General features: G+C 41.2%; 1 pseudogene; it reads left to right on the forward strand.

Annotated features, from left to right (window-relative positions):
• The first annotated feature begins 4,347 nt into the window (after window positions 1-4,347).
• Window positions 4,348-4,926, forward strand: LOC114625999 (annotated as a pseudogene).
• The last annotated feature ends 10,782 nt before the right edge of the window (window positions 4,927-15,708 follow it).

The following is a 15,708-nucleotide window of genomic DNA, read 5'->3' on the forward strand; positions in this document are numbered from 1 at the left end:
ACCAAATAAAAAACTATCACTCATGATTTCTCCTCTTTTTTTTTTGTTTTTTTGTTTTTGTTTTTTTCGAGACAGGGTTTCTCTGTGTAGCCCTGGCTGTCCTGGAACTCACTCTGTAGACCAGGCTGGCCTCGAACTCAGAAATCCACCTGCCTCTGCCTCCCAAGTGCTGGGATTAAAGGCGTGCACCACCACCGCCCAGCTAAAAGCACCACATGATTTCTCTAAGGGAGTAGGAAAATGGGTTTCGTCAATTGATGTTATATTCATCTCCTTCAGAGCCTTGGAAAGGTTTCTATCTAATCACTTTTCCATTAGAATTGTTTCCCCTGATAGAGTGTTCAATTAGAGAAAGTAAAATCTTTATTTAACTTACTAACATACTTACAAATACAAGTAAATTGCTGGTAGCAAAGATACTTAAAGTATTCTATGACTTTAAGTATCTTTGGATTAATGTTCCTTCTTAATTTGAGGGAACAGTAAAAGTTTAAGGGCACCTTGTATTTCTGAGTGTGAGTGAGCATTTATCTTTCTTCACGTTTACCAAGCAACAGAAACTGGAAGCTGACCATTTGTAAAAGAATAACTTCTGACAGCATAACAATTGTCTTAAAAGAGAAGCTTGAATTATTATGTATATAAATAAAATTTCCTTCTGCTTAAAAGCAGAATTTCTAAAATTTAAAGTTATCAGTGAAGAAGAAAAATGTCCTTGGGTTGAGTGAATATTTACTGTCTTGAAGTAATGTATTAGTAAATGAGACCCAACTCATGAAAATTGGGTCTTAGGCCTCCCTTCCACCCTGCCGGGGTTTCTGATGCACACCAGGCACAACTGTTAACGTGTTGTTTGATGAAGACTGGCTACTTGGGCTCATCTGTAGCAGCTAGGCTGGATTCTCCACGATCAGGTCTCTTGCTTTTCCTGTACTAAACAGATAACCAGAAATTCCAACTACTGTTTAGGTCTTTGAGATCTTCAGGATTGTGTCAGGAGAACAGAGGTAGCCTGAGCCCCTTGGGATTTGTTACTGCCTACTTGTCTTGAGGAAACCTACAAATATAATCTTGTCTTTGAAACAGGGCAGGTTCCTGATTTGGCCTGGGATTGTGCATGTCTCATGCTTGCCAGCCATGGCTCAAAGCCAGGCCATGACAAAGAACCTCGAAGTAACTGGAGAGCCACACCTTCAGTGGAGGACTGACTCCACTGGTCTGGAGGATGCAACTGGTTTGTGGGATCCTCACACAACACGTCCAAGACTCTCAGACCTTGTATTTATCCAAGTTCTGGTTCCACTCTTCACTTACGGAACTCAGATCATGAATGACCTCAGCACTTCTCTTAGTGGAGTGCAAACTCAGTATACCCAGAAAATGGCAGGTGCCCAATTTCATTCCAATAGGATGTGTTCATCCTAGGCCCACTGCTGAAGTAAAAACCTGTCCGAGTGTTAATCTGTCCCTTAAATTCTAACACTTAGATGTTTGATCCTAGATGTCATTTTTATACATCTAAAATAGAACACATGCCTTAATCTCTTTATATTTCCCTTTAGAGATCCTACTCGAGATTTGAGTTTTTCTCTTCTTTTAAAGACTCTTGTAAACAAGAAACAATGTTCATGGTTTCTGATATAATTTACAGAAAACAGCGCCATAGGAGGGAAACCAAATCATAACTCATACAGTTGTCTTCACGCTGTCTAAAAAGGCACTGACTGCAATTAAATGACAGACAGCACACTTGGCAAGGACCACTTGTGAGACATCTGGGTGATTGCCCTCAGGGAGTGGGAGGACATGACTATGATTAATCACTAGAGTGCTCAGTGGAGTTTGCTACTTACTGTTAATAGAGGAAGTGGGTTTTCTATGTATGAGACCATTTTGTTGTCAGCAGGCATAATTTACCTCTCTTGGGATGCCCTTTATTACTTTCTTTTTGCAAATTGCTTTTGACTAAAATCGTTAGTACTATATTGAGGAAGAGCTGTGAGATTCACCATTGTCTTGTTCCTGATTCTCCTTCCCTTTTCAGTCTGTTGTTGGCTTTCTACATATTATAGAAAGATTCGTGTGTGTGTGTGTGTGTGTGTGTGTGCGTGTGCGTGTGTGTGTGTATACGTGTGTGTGTTTCAGAGTTTAAATGTGTGTGTATGTGTACAGGGTGTACGGGTTCCTTCACTCCTGTGTGTGTGTCAGTGAAGGGACAGAGGTTGGCATCATCTGTCTTCCTCTATTGTTTTTGCCATCTTATTTTTTAGGACAGGGTGTTCACTAAACCTCTCAGACAGGCCCCCAGGACCTTCTTGTTGCCCTCCTGGACCAGCACAGGCCATACAGATATGTCCCATAGTGCCTGGCCCTTATGTGGTGCTGGGGTCTGATCAGGCCCTCATGCTCGTGCAGCCAGCACTTTAGATAACAAGCCAATTCCATAGCCTGTGTTCAGAGCTTTTATCATGAGTTTTATCAAATCTTTTTTTCCTGTATCTTTTGGGGTGATCATGATTTTTTTTATCTCCTATCTATTATAAGATACACTTATTTGTTACAATGCTGAGCTTTATATTTCTGAAATGAAACCAAGACAATTTTTATACTAGTCATGATCCATTTGAGGATGGAAAGGCAAAAGAGGAACTTGCTCCATTTCCATGCATCTTTTTTACAAATACTTCCCACCCCTGCAAATGCATTTCCCCACTACCCAACCAAGCTTTCTTCTTTTATATGACCTGACATCAGCCATTAGTTGGTCCCAGTTCACCAAGATGAATCAGTAGAATTGACAAGGAGCAAATTTGTCCAGGCTCTTGAGCGGAGACACCAAACACCAAACAGTGGGCAAGCTGGGCAATGCAGTCTTGCTATCTTGTTTCTCCTGCTCTATTGGGCAGGGCTTTTTCCTCTTGTCTTCTAATTTTCTCTTCCTTACTGTTAGGCGGGAGGTTTGGTGACAAAGGCAAGAGGGCCTGAAACAAGAAGTCTCTTGCCCTTCTCTTCTGACCAGGAGCCCAGACTTACAAAGCCCACACAAAACACTGGATACAACCAGCTCCCAGAGATCAGGATTTAAAAGAGACCACTGGACCTAAGACACACCTACAGGGCCCTAAACCCACCAAATAAGGCTATAACCCCAGGACTTCACCATCAAATCACACCCCCCTCCTCCCCTTTAAGAAACCCCTACCCCAGACCAGCCTTGTGACTTCACTGTCCCCTTCTGTGAAGTCAGTGACACCCCGCCCTGAGCTGCCCTAATAAACCTGCCTTTGTGCTATAAATGCAACTCACTTGGATTTATTATGTTGGTGGAGAAGTCATTTGAGAGTTTAAAAACTCAAACCATTTAGAATTTTATTTTCCCTGCATGGGTTTTCTGCTCCTGCTGCCATGTTTTTTGCTCTACCATCATGGACACTAGCCCTCTGGAACCAAGAGCTTAAATAAACTTTTTCGTCTATACGTTTTCTTGGTTATGGTGTTTTATTACAGCCCTAGAAATGTAGCCAATACTTCTGCTACCAACTTCTGTATTAGATGCTTTTCGATTCTTGTGATATTAAACGCTATGACCAAGGCAACTAATGGAAGAAAGGATTTATTTGGCTTATGGTTCTAGAGAGATAAGAGTTTCAGTGGGAAGCATGACTGCAAGGAAGTTTGGTGGCTAGAACAGCGAGCTGAGAGCATACATTTTGAAATGCAAGCATGAAATGAGATAGCAAACTGGAAATGGTATGAATCTTTAAACTCTCAAAGCTTGCTTCTAATGGCATAATGCCTCCAACAAGACCCCACAACCTCCTAACCCTCCCCAAACAGCTCCAGCAACTAGGGACCAAGTATTCAAATTGAAGACCTTATGGAGGAATTCTCATTCAAACCACTATAGGAGGGTTAGGGGGGCTTGCTGTCCAGCTAGTTAGATGAGATGGAGATCTGACTCAGTGACAGACTCTGTTTTAAGAGATAGGGTGAGGTTCATCGAGGAAGACATCCACTGTCAGCCTCCACATATGCACATATTTTAGTAATTTTCTGCAATTCTGTAAGATGCTTAAGGCTAACACTTTACAGATTACAAGTGTGTTTAGGAAACATACAAGGCTGTGGGGGTAGAAGGAGGGAAACAAAGCACCTGAGCAACGCTGTTCTGAACCAACTAGGAAATACATGGAAGACAACAAAAAATAGAAGTAGCCTGAGTGACAATAAGAAACTTAAACCTCAAACAATCCTTACTTAAGTCATAGCAACAAAACAAGGGCTGTGGAGAACTTAGAGGTTCAGGACCACGTAGCTCAAGGACCAGCAGCACCTGCAACATCCACAATGGCTAGGCCCAGTGCTTTCCTGAGCACCTTGGGGATGATGAGCGAAAGGTCAACCTGCTGTCTAGGATGTGACCTACTTCAGACTCATAACCTTAGGAACAAGAGAGCCTTGACATTCCTGGCAAAAATGAAAAGGCTCTCCTCTCTCTCCTGCCTGAAGGACAGAAAGGACTTTGGATTCCCCCTGGAGAAGGTCAATGCCAAGCAGATCCAGAAGGCTCAAGCCATCCCTGTCCTGCAAGTTCTCACTCAGCAGATCCTGAACATCTTCACATCAAAGGAGGCATCTGCTGCTTGGGAGGAAACCCTCCTAGACTCCTTCTGCAATGACGTCTACCAGCAGCTCAATGACATGCAAGGCTGCCTGATGCAGCAGGTAGAGATGCAGGAACCTTCCCTGACCCAGGAAGACTCCCTGCTGGCTGTGAAGAGATACTAACACAGGATCACTGTGTACCTGAGAGAGAAGGAACACAGCCCCTGTGCCTGGGAGGTGGTCAGAGCAAAAGTCTGGAGAGCCCTGTCTTCCTCAGCCAACTTGCTGACAAAATTGAGTCTTATTCTAACACAGAAATGATTCTCACTGCCTGACATTTCAAAGATTCATTTGTATTGTAATCTTGAGATAAATCCATTCAATCAATTGTTAGATATTTTTAAGAGTATTAAGCTACATTGTGTTCAACTTTAAGGAAACTAATTATTTTTTATGAACACAAAGATATATCCATAGGAACTAGCCCCAAAGGAAGAGTCCTAAATGGCAGAATTATGAGTTCCAAAAAGGCTGGAGAGTTGGCCCTCATCATTTTAAAGAAGTGCCACACTCAGGCTATTGTGCTGTGCCTGCACAATAAGCTATTAGGCATCATTGCCACATGCTTCCTACTGTGGCTTCAGAACATCCAATTCCTGAAATAGGGACATATGATGAGGAATTTCCACCATCTCCTTTAATTTCCTCACCTTTAAAAACATTACAGGATCATGTGGGTCTCAAACACAGCAACAGAATCCGTGAGTACTCAACATTACACATAGAAAAGAGTTCTTGACTAGCTGAAATTGCAAAACGAACCATGGGATCCAGTGAGCAAGAGAAATGTATGCAATACTAGGGCAAAGGGAACTGGAAACCATTAAAGGAACTGAAAATAGAAAACCTGCAACACAGCTGTACAAAGAACATAACTTTGTGTTGAAATTCTTTTCTGTTTAGGGAATGTGTGTGTGTGTCTGTGTGTCTGTGTGTGTGTGTGTGTGTGTGTGTGTGTGTGTGTGTGATGTTGAATCACTTGTTCTGAACAGCAAACACAAATGTGCACTGCAAAGCACTTAGTTATTCTCTTCCATTCTCTTCCATACACAGTAATTTTAAATATGCTAGGTATCTGTTAAGAGCTGGACTGATCAAGTGAGGTTTTCCCTGAGCCACTGATTTATGGAGAAGAGACACAGCATGGCAGAGCCAATAACATGCTGGGGCCAGTGCCTTGGGAAAGCTGTGGCTTAGGATCCTGAAAACTCAATTCTTCCTACTCTAAGGAGCTATGGTGATCAGCCCCAAGGCTGCTGTGTGCTCCGTCTATAATGCTCTTGAGATACCCTGTGTTCTCTTTGTTTTATTAGCATTTTGCTGACTTAGTCCTATTTGTATGTTGGTTTCTGCCGATTACCATTTCTCCCCTGGAAATAGTATATGCAGTGCTATACCTTTTAAATAAGTTTGCTTGGCATAAGATAAAGCTTGTGCAAATCCTTCAAACTCTTGTCTTTCTTCTATCCTCTTTATCTTCTGATCTCCTGGTTCTCTCTCAGGACTCTATCACTAAAAAAGTGTCAGCTGCTGTTCCAGGTCAAGTATCTCCCGATATTTTATTGTATGTGAAATATTATAAAAAATATTGAAAAATACTTTTCAATGTATTAATTATTTTCACTAAAATTCTTAGGCTATATATCTACTACTCAGTAGCTGACTTCAAAGGGAGCAGCTTAAAAAGATATTAGGTTATGAAGTCTGGGGAGGCAGAGGTCAGGAGAGCTCCTCATTTGAAGGAAAACTCTTCTTTACATTTAATTAGGAGATGGCAGCTCGATGGGAAAACTTTTAGAGGGAAGTGCAGAAGGCCTATGACGTTCAGTTAGAGGTGGGACAGCCCTTACCTTTACCATGTGACCTCTGTCATCTCTCTTTCACCTTTCTGCCTGTTCACACATAGCTGCTTTCTCTTCCGTCTGGTTTCAGCTCAACAGTTTCCCTAAAGAGCAGAAGCTACAAATAGAAAGCAGAAGTTAAATGAAATGTCTATGTTTTGTGATGCATCTGCTAGAGAGCACTCCTAGGAGCTGTTCCATATAGTTAATGCCACACCCAAAGGAAGTGTACAGAATGTAGTGCTTCTGGGTTAAGGAAAACTCAGGGAAGCGCTGTGTTTGGAAAGTAAGTCTACCAAGGGCAGCAACCTGGACTGGGGCAGATTCTGGTCATTCTGAAATCTCATCACTGAATGGGGATTTTCTTCATGCAGCTGAGGACCATTTTTTTTTTTTTTTTTTTGGTAATCCTAACAGTTACATATTGTAACTGAAAGAAGACTTTTATAAAAAATGTACCACAATATTGAAATATTTTACATATCTTAGTAGACATCTTCAGAGCATTTTGTTTTGTTTTGTTTTTTCAAGAAAACCCATCAAGGAAGAGTTCTGAAGAAGACTAAAAAACAGTCACTCCTCACATGGGAATAGTTCTTACTTTATGTTCAGCTAGGACAAGACTGTAGGTAGGAATACTGGAAGACATTTGGTGTCCTGTACCAAAGTCAAATATGCAGTTTTCTCTTGCAGATTCAGACACTGGGCACACTTCCCACTGGTGGTGGTGGTGGTTCTTCTTCTCCTCCTTCTCCTTCTCTTTCTCCTTCTCCTTTTCCTTCTCCTCCTTCTCCTCCTCCTCCTTCCCCTCCCCCCTCCCTCCCCCTCTCCCCTCCTCCTTCTCCTTCTCATTTTTTAAAAAAGAAAACCTTTCATTGAGAAATCACACTTAGCACCTTTCTCTCATCCTAGAAGTACCCGATTGCTCTGTTCATTCACACTCTTTAATTCAAACTTACTTCAAAAGCCCATTCTTTTTGGTGTCTGAGCTTAGTTTGCCCAAAGGAGAACAAAACCACAAATAAAAAACAAAAGATGAATGGGAGTTTTCATTTTGCAGATTCCTAAGCGAGGAATTCCTTTTCCACTTTCTTTGGATGAGTAATTTAAAAAAGATTTATTTTTATTTTATGTGTATGGGTGTTTTGTAAGCATGCATATCTATCACATGTGTGCAGAGCCTGAGGATGCCAAAAGAGGGCATCATATCCCCTGGGACTGAGATTACAGACAGATGTGAGCCTCCATGTGGTGCTAGAAATTCAACGTTGGCCCTATGGAAGAGCAGCCAGTACTTGTAACTGTTATGTCATTTCTCCAGCCTTAGTGTAGGATGCTTTTTAATATTAGAGAATGTTATCTGTTAAGATGGTGTAACTATAGCTGTAGCTAAAAGAAAATCAGAAGCTGGACCATTTTATGCTTTTGCTGAGAAAGTAACACCAGAGAAGTGCCCAGTACCTACCCAGATAAAGGAAAACAGTCAACTCTGGAGACCTGCTAGTTTTCTGTCTCTGCAGAAGTCCACTGGTGTTAGAGATAATGTGCATTTTTTTCTGCAATGAATTTATTACTATAGCAGAACAAACCCATTTGCTTGACTTTTATATTTTGTAGAAACACTCCCTAACTCAGGAAAACTTATTCTTCCTTCGCAATGGATAGTGTGGGAATAACACATTTAGAATGTGTCATTTGCCACTATCACATTTACGGGACAACAGTTCTTGACGTATTAATCCTTCTGGGCTCTGTAGGTCTCAGGAGGGGAGGAAGCATGTGCCCATCTGGATGTGGCATTGCCTCCTGTCTGATGTGGATTGTAAGGCTTTAATTAGAGATTGTTTTACAAGTCCCTTCTTTCTAGAAGTCCCTTCTCTCGACCTTAAAATTCAAGGAGCATCCTATCCCTTTGGAGAAGGGATGAGTGTGCATCAGTGCCAATCTCACTGGACCCTTAGAGAAAACACAGACGTAAGTAAAGCAACATGAGAGATTACTAGGGCAGCTTGCTGAAACCATTTTTTTTTTGGGGGGGGAGTTGTTGTTGGTGTAAGCTTGGCTGACATTGTGATTACATAACATATTTCCAGTCTGACTACTTCTATTTTTGTCATTGCTTATATCATCAACTTTTCCCAATATAAATAATTATACCCGAAAGTTTGATCATCGTCTCCATCCTGACACACTGCCCTGGACTTCTCTATAGCTTTATTTTGTTTCATAAGGCAACATTGATTTTTTATGTATTTGCAAAATTATAGAACTAAGAAGATGGGCTGGATGTGGATGGGATGAGTTGGAAGAGTATTGATCTGCTCAGTCAGCAACATCTGATTGATAGAAGAACCAGACGTCAACCCTTTTGTTGAAGCTCTGCTTTGCAGTGTCTAGTCCATGTAACAAGGAACACAGGATGGTGGCTGCAATGACTCAGTGAACACAGTGTTTTTGGGGAAAGATCAATGTGCACGGTCAGATAGAATTAACTACCATTTAGAACTTCAGAACCAAAAGTATGACTGTGGCCATGACTTGAATTTTGAAGATTCCTGATTCCTGAGTTGCAGTGGTCAAGACCCACTAATATCCAATAATATACAGGACATATTTAAATAAAGAGCCTTAACCACACAGGTCAACCCCCAGTGAATTGATTAAGGATATAGGAGCCCATCTTTCCCTTGTTCAGATACCTCTACATCCTTACTCCACCAGAAGACAAATTACAGAAAGTCCATTTGCTCAGAATGCAAATGTGTCCTGCTAGAGAACATGGAAGGAAAGCAGAGTGGAATAAAATATTTTTAGATCATTCTGAGGAATGGTGCAATGCCATTGGGCTATGTGGAGTTAACCATTTAAAAGTTTTCAATTTAGAGACAGGAGATTGACTGAAGAGGTTTCTGAGAGCCCACTGCTGTTCCAGGGAGAAAGCACCAAGAGACAGTGTCCCCAGCATGAGTGACTCAGACCACAAAAGCCTGTGGACTATTTGAAATGGGGCTATATAGGTTATTTTAGCATCTTTTGCTAATGTATGTGTGCGTGTTTGAGTGTGCATGTGCCTATGTCTTTGTGTGTGTGTGTTCCCTAAAAAGCAGCACATTATCACAGTGTAGAGAAGCTTATTCATGGAATCCAGGCATTGCAGGGAAACTCATAGATACTATCCTTAATTCAGTTTCTTTAAAATGCAAATGTGTTGCAGATAGTGTATGAATGCACCGAGGGTCAGAGCCTTTGACTACATTTAGCAAGAAGTGGTTCAAGGTATGCTCTGAAGAGGAAAACAGCAACAGCAGCAGCAGCAACAACAACAACAACACAGTGCGATTGAGAAATCACAGCTGCTCTTGGCAGCAGAGTCTTTTGTGAAGGTTAATTTTTGGCTTTTACCTAGTTCAATCAGGTTGCTAGATCAGTTTTCATTCTTCCTTCTGCATTATGCTTGGTGCATTATTCTCTGAGTAGGCATATTTAAGTTTGCAATCATTCCTGAGGATTAGGGTCCACACAACAAAGAACATGAAACCTCTATAAATGCATTAGAACCATTAGTCATTAATGTGAGTGGCATAAGGGCAAGTATGGAAAGTGTGACAGTTAATTATGGGCCTGGCGATGATGGAGTTTTAAAGAATACATCTGTGCAAACAAAAGCTTTATTCTGTTTGTTTCTTCTATGTATCTTTTTTTTTTTTTGAGTCGGGATCTTAGGTAGATCATGATGAACTCAAAGTCATTCACTATATAAAAGAGCATGACTTTGGACTTCAGTCCCGATGTCTCTACTGTTAGAGGTGTGGGATTACAGGGTTTTGACACCACACTCGGTTTGATGTGTTGGTGACTGAACCCACTCCTAAGTAAGTTACACACCAGTCCTCCATTCTTTTTTCCCCTTCCTCACTAATGCTAGGGTTGAAGCCCAGGACACCTCCTGCAGAGTGGAGAACTGCTCTTCCACTGAGCCACACCTCCCAGTTCAAACCCACTCTTCTTTCTTTCATTCTTCATTCATTCCAGTACTAGAGACTCAAAGGAGGACATCATGCATACTAGCCAAATGCTCTCCCCCAGAGCTATGATCTCATGGTCATTCTTTGGTGTTTTAGGGTACAGTTGCCACAAATGTTTGCAAAGTTGCCCAAACAGGTCTTGAACTTACAGTTCTCATGTACCACATTTGTGGGTTGCTGAACCACCAGGTCCAGCTTGTCATCTCTTTTAGCAGAAGGGAACTCCACTCCAGTGAAACACACTGAAGAGTCCTCATGAGCTCCACTCACTGTGATTTCCTATGAAGCAAACAGACTCATCACTGACAGCCCCAGAGCACCATCCCACCTCCCCAGGCATCTGTCAAGTCCTAGTGACAACACTGTGGTCCAAGAAGGATGGCCATTGCTACATGTAAGCTTTGACAGGTTTATCTGGGGACAGGAGAGATGCTCCATGTGACATAGTCTAGTGCACCATCTGCATTTGTCACAGAGAGGACAGCACTTCAGACATGACAGTTTTGTTATAGATTTGTTAAAAGTCTGTAAAACCAGGATGACAGCTTGTAAAGCTAGAGAAACTCATGATACAGGGACAAAAATGTGGGGGGAAATCTACTTTAATGCCAGTTATAAACAAAGATAAAGACATTCAAATATCTGTGATACATGTATACACACACACACTAAACCTAAGAGATATTTTGAATTATATCTTACAGACAGGAAATAAATCTGTTTAATCTGCTGTTATCCCATCCTCTTCCTCTGCCCTATAGATTTCATGCCAAGGGATTTCCTAAGCTCTGAATTCTCTTCATTTCCATTACTCATTTCTTTTTAAGGACTATTGCAGACAAACTGCATCTCAACTGTGTTTTAACATTGAAGATTAATTTTGCCCCTAAGATGTTCTTTAAATGAGTATCATTCAAATTGTTTTTTACTGAGAGGGCTGAGTGAATATTCTCCAGTTCATGGTGTCTTCCCTGCCAGGTAAGTATATGAGTGAATATTCTCAAAAGACCCCACAGCAATGTAAGTAACATTACTAACATTACTTAAATATTAATGTCATCCTAATTGTTATCAACATTAATGACAGAAGTTTAAAATTCATTTAATTCCCTTTCTATTATTGTTTAGATTTCTGGACATAGTATTTTCATGGCCTTGAAGGATTATTAACATATAATCTGGCCATCTGTAGTAGTAAATGGGGTCTGGTTGCCAGTCTTGTATGAGCTAGTCTGGTTTTTCCTTTCTGTCCTTAAAGCTACTTGAGCCTTCAGTAAATGAGAGAAAATACAATCATCTGGCCTCACAAAGGCAGTGGATCTGCATGGGAGTGTCCCTCTGTGTAGTCTCTGCCAGATTATACCTGTCTTTGTGGACTTCTACATCAGCGCCCAGTGTTCACCTTGCTCTTGTCCTGAGTTACCCAGCTTGGCTACATTGTGTTTTCCCAATTGATACTTCCCTCTTTCATAAGCAAAGGCCACTTCCTTTAGCCTTATTGCAATGGAAGTTTCAACGAGTTCTTTTAGGCTACAAAGCCTCTACGGAGTTTTATTTTTTTAGAAAAGTAGAAATAATAAATAAAATGTGAAGGAAAGTCATAAAGAAAAATGATTCCATGTTTCAGTCTTTCTTTTAGTTCCTTGTAATTCCATTATTAAAATGATTTAGTATGTATTGAAAAGAGAAGGAAACAAGTGTCAACCATTAAGTCATTGTCACATTCTGAAAACATTAGAAAAGCTTAGAGCACATAGTTTCTCAGCTGAAGCTCAGAGACTTTATCTTCCTGACAGACTGGCCAGGATGTTTAGGATGCACAGGAATAGGATCAGAGATAGTGATGGTGATGCTGGCTTTCTTAGGGGGTGTGGAATATGGGCAGTGTTCAGACTGCATAAACACACGTAGGGCACTAGTTGCTGAATAAGTAGCTGCCAGAGAAGGCAGCTCATCAATCCATCATTGTCAAATTGTTAAAAATAGTAAATTGTCAGGATTTAAGAAGATTGATGATAAATATAGCATTTACAAGATACAAAAAATTTTGTTATGCTCAAGTTGTAGGGAACCCCCCGAACCACCCAGGAGCCAATTCTGATACAAACACATAAGGGTCTTTATTATGAGCCTGCAAGCAAGGTCTCTCGCTATCGCCACTACATCAGGTCAGAGTGAGAGCCCCAAGTATAGAGGTTTAGGGTATTGTAGTTACACCAAGCTTGGGGAATTTCCATATGGGTCAGCAAGTTAATATTTTAAAAACTGCATTTGTGGCATAATCTGCAGGAACCAAACATGGGGACAAAACTACCTGACAGAAGGGTGGCTGAGTTATCTATGCTCTGCAGGGATGTCTGAAGTTATCTCTATGTACCTTGACCTTCCTGTTGTAGCCTGACTAGCTGTTGCTAAGTGGGTGGGGTTGCCATAGAATGCTTGCTCAGAAGGACTCTGTGATTTTCTTCCTGGAATTGAAGTTTAGGCCCTGGCCTTGCACAAAATGGAGTTTCCTCAAAAACAGAGTTGGTTGGGCTTTGCAATTTGTCTAATAAAAATAGAATTATGACAAATTGGACATTCTTTTCAGCCATGGGACAAAAAAAAATCCACTTTGTTTTTAGCTTCTGAGGTTTCCTGACACTTGTATCTGAGGGACATGAGTCACTATGAAAGCCTTTCACACAAACACAGACACGAGGATTTTATATACTAGAAGGATGAGGGACAACGATTCTAGAACCAGAGTTTTGAAGTGATAGGCTAGTTAGTGTTTTTGTTCTCTATGTGTGAAGTGTGAGGTGGGATGCCAAGAAACGTCTTTACTGTACATCAGGAGGTGTAGATGCTGTGATGACAGACTCTGCGTGAGTCACATGATGAGAGGGAAGCAGCATTTCCTTAGGATTGGAATTGTTATACACAGACAAAACTGGGGAGACCCTGCACTCAGGATGGTGACAGCAGGGAGAACATTAGACCTCAGTATGAAAAAATGTAGGCAAAGAGGGCAGAGCCCATTACTAGTGACCTTGAGAGACCAGTGACACACAGCTGCATGGCCTGCAAGAATGTGTTTCCAGAGGAGAAACTCTTCAGGGAAGCTCTTTGATAAGTCACTTTCACAGTAAAACACCCACCCTCTTCTCCCAGTGCTTCCTTGCCATGGATGGTTCATCAAGTCACGAATAGCTTCAGAAACCCACAGGGCTTCAGGGGCATCACTCTGCAGGTAAAAGGAGGGTGGAAAATAGAGGTGCAGACTGTGCCTGAACGTTTGTCCCTACACCGGACCAATAAAATATTTCAATATGTGGAAAGACTATAGTTGTGGATGTGTTTGTGAGTGAGTGACTGCATACATATACACACTTCTCAGTATAGACTCTATTATCTTTCTAATGATAATTTCCAACTGGAATGGAGTAGCTAGTTTACTGAGAACATTCACCTTCCTTGCAAAATTATTATTTTAGTGTCGTGCTCTCAGGTCGCATTGAAAACACTCAAACAAAAATACAGAAGTAAACTGTAGGGAGTGTTCAGACATGACAATTGTCTTTGCTACATAGAAGCCAGCCATGCACAGGCTGGCTTCACAAAACCTTGAGTCCAAGAGTCATCCAGCCCCAACTCGTCCAGAGCAGTGGCATCATTTCCCCATGGCCCTCCTGCTCCCTCTATTGGCCGTCTGGTGATGTGCAGCTACGCCCAGTTGGCTCCTCTGGTCTGTGATCTACCTCAGAGCTCTCCCATGCTTAGCAGGAAGACATTTATGTTCTTGGGCCAAATGAGAAGAGTCTCTTCTTCCTCTTTCAGGAGTGACAGAGGAACTTCCAATACTCGAGGAAGATGGTGGATGGTATCGTGTTCCACAGGGTCCAGGTTATGTCTTTCTTCCAGTTGAGGTTCCAGTAGATCCCATCCTCCAACTCTTGCTCACAGACAGCACTCTGATGCTGGAATGCAGCCCTCCTGACAAACTCCATGCTGAGCTCCTTCAGCAACTGGAGGACCTGAAGCATGCTAGACGGAGGTGATGGGAGGGGGAGGTCTGCCCTACAAGTGCCCTTGAGATATGTCAGAGGAATCCATCTGTACCTGAAAGAGAAGACATATGTTGATTGTGCCTGGGAGATTGTCCATGAAAAAACCAGAGCCTTCTCTGCAAGAAGAATGTTGCAAGAAGATGAAGCAAAGGTGGACCTGGGGCCTCTGGGAACCACTGTGCTCTGACACCTCAGACTTGGACCTTTGTTATTTCCAATGACTCCTATTTGTGCTTTGCTCATATTTGATTTAATTGAATTAAGAAGTACTTTGATAATGTTAAACATATTTATGAGAAATATATTCCTACCCAGGGAGATCAGCCTCTCAGAGATGACTGACCTGATATTTCTTTATTCATCTACCTATCATCTGTTTATCTTCATGTACTTATGAGATTTATACAGTTCATATAAGAACAAATTCATCTTCATATTTCATTAAATTTTGCAACAATTGAATTTTTATGTGTTTACTTTGCATTTTGTTTAATTCCTATAATTAATAACTTCTATATTATAGCTTACTGAGAGCAAACTCAACGCCCATGTTTTGTAAACCAAAACAAAAGAATGGTAAGATTTATGCTGTTGCAACCACAAGTTAAGATTGTGTCAGTTTGTGATATTTTCTTCAAGCATAAGAAGTGAGCAAGGGAACAGATTCTGCTGTTTGAAGCTGTCAGGGTCACAGGGAGAGGGAGAATTCATCTACTTGCAACAATCCTCAAGGCTATAAAGAACAGTAAAGGAAGTTGGCAGTTTCAAAGCAGAAGTTATGTATGAATAACGCCAGGTGTGAATGTTAAAAAGTAAAACCATGCTTCCTTTGCAAGCTGCCTTGGAGAAAATAAAGCACACCTCCCCAGATGAAAGCCACACAATGATATTTCTGAAAAACAATTTTAAAGAAATATTTCAAGGTGATAGCATGAAGTATAGGAGAACATGCAAGCATACCAGAAAATGACGTTCGGAAACTAATATTGTATAATAATATAATTTTGTGAGCAAAAATGATGGTGAAGAAATCAAGATGACATGGAAACAAAAACAGAAAGACAGAATCAAAGCACTCCAAGTAGATGCACATCTGGAGTTCCTGACAACAGACCCTGTAAAACAACA

The sequence above is a fragment of the Grammomys surdaster genome, unplaced genomic scaffold, assembly GCF_004785775.1.
Source record: "Grammomys surdaster isolate TR1022 unplaced genomic scaffold, NIH_TR_1.0 225, whole genome shotgun sequence".
Lineage (NCBI taxonomy): Eukaryota > Metazoa > Chordata > Mammalia > Rodentia > Muridae > Grammomys > Grammomys surdaster.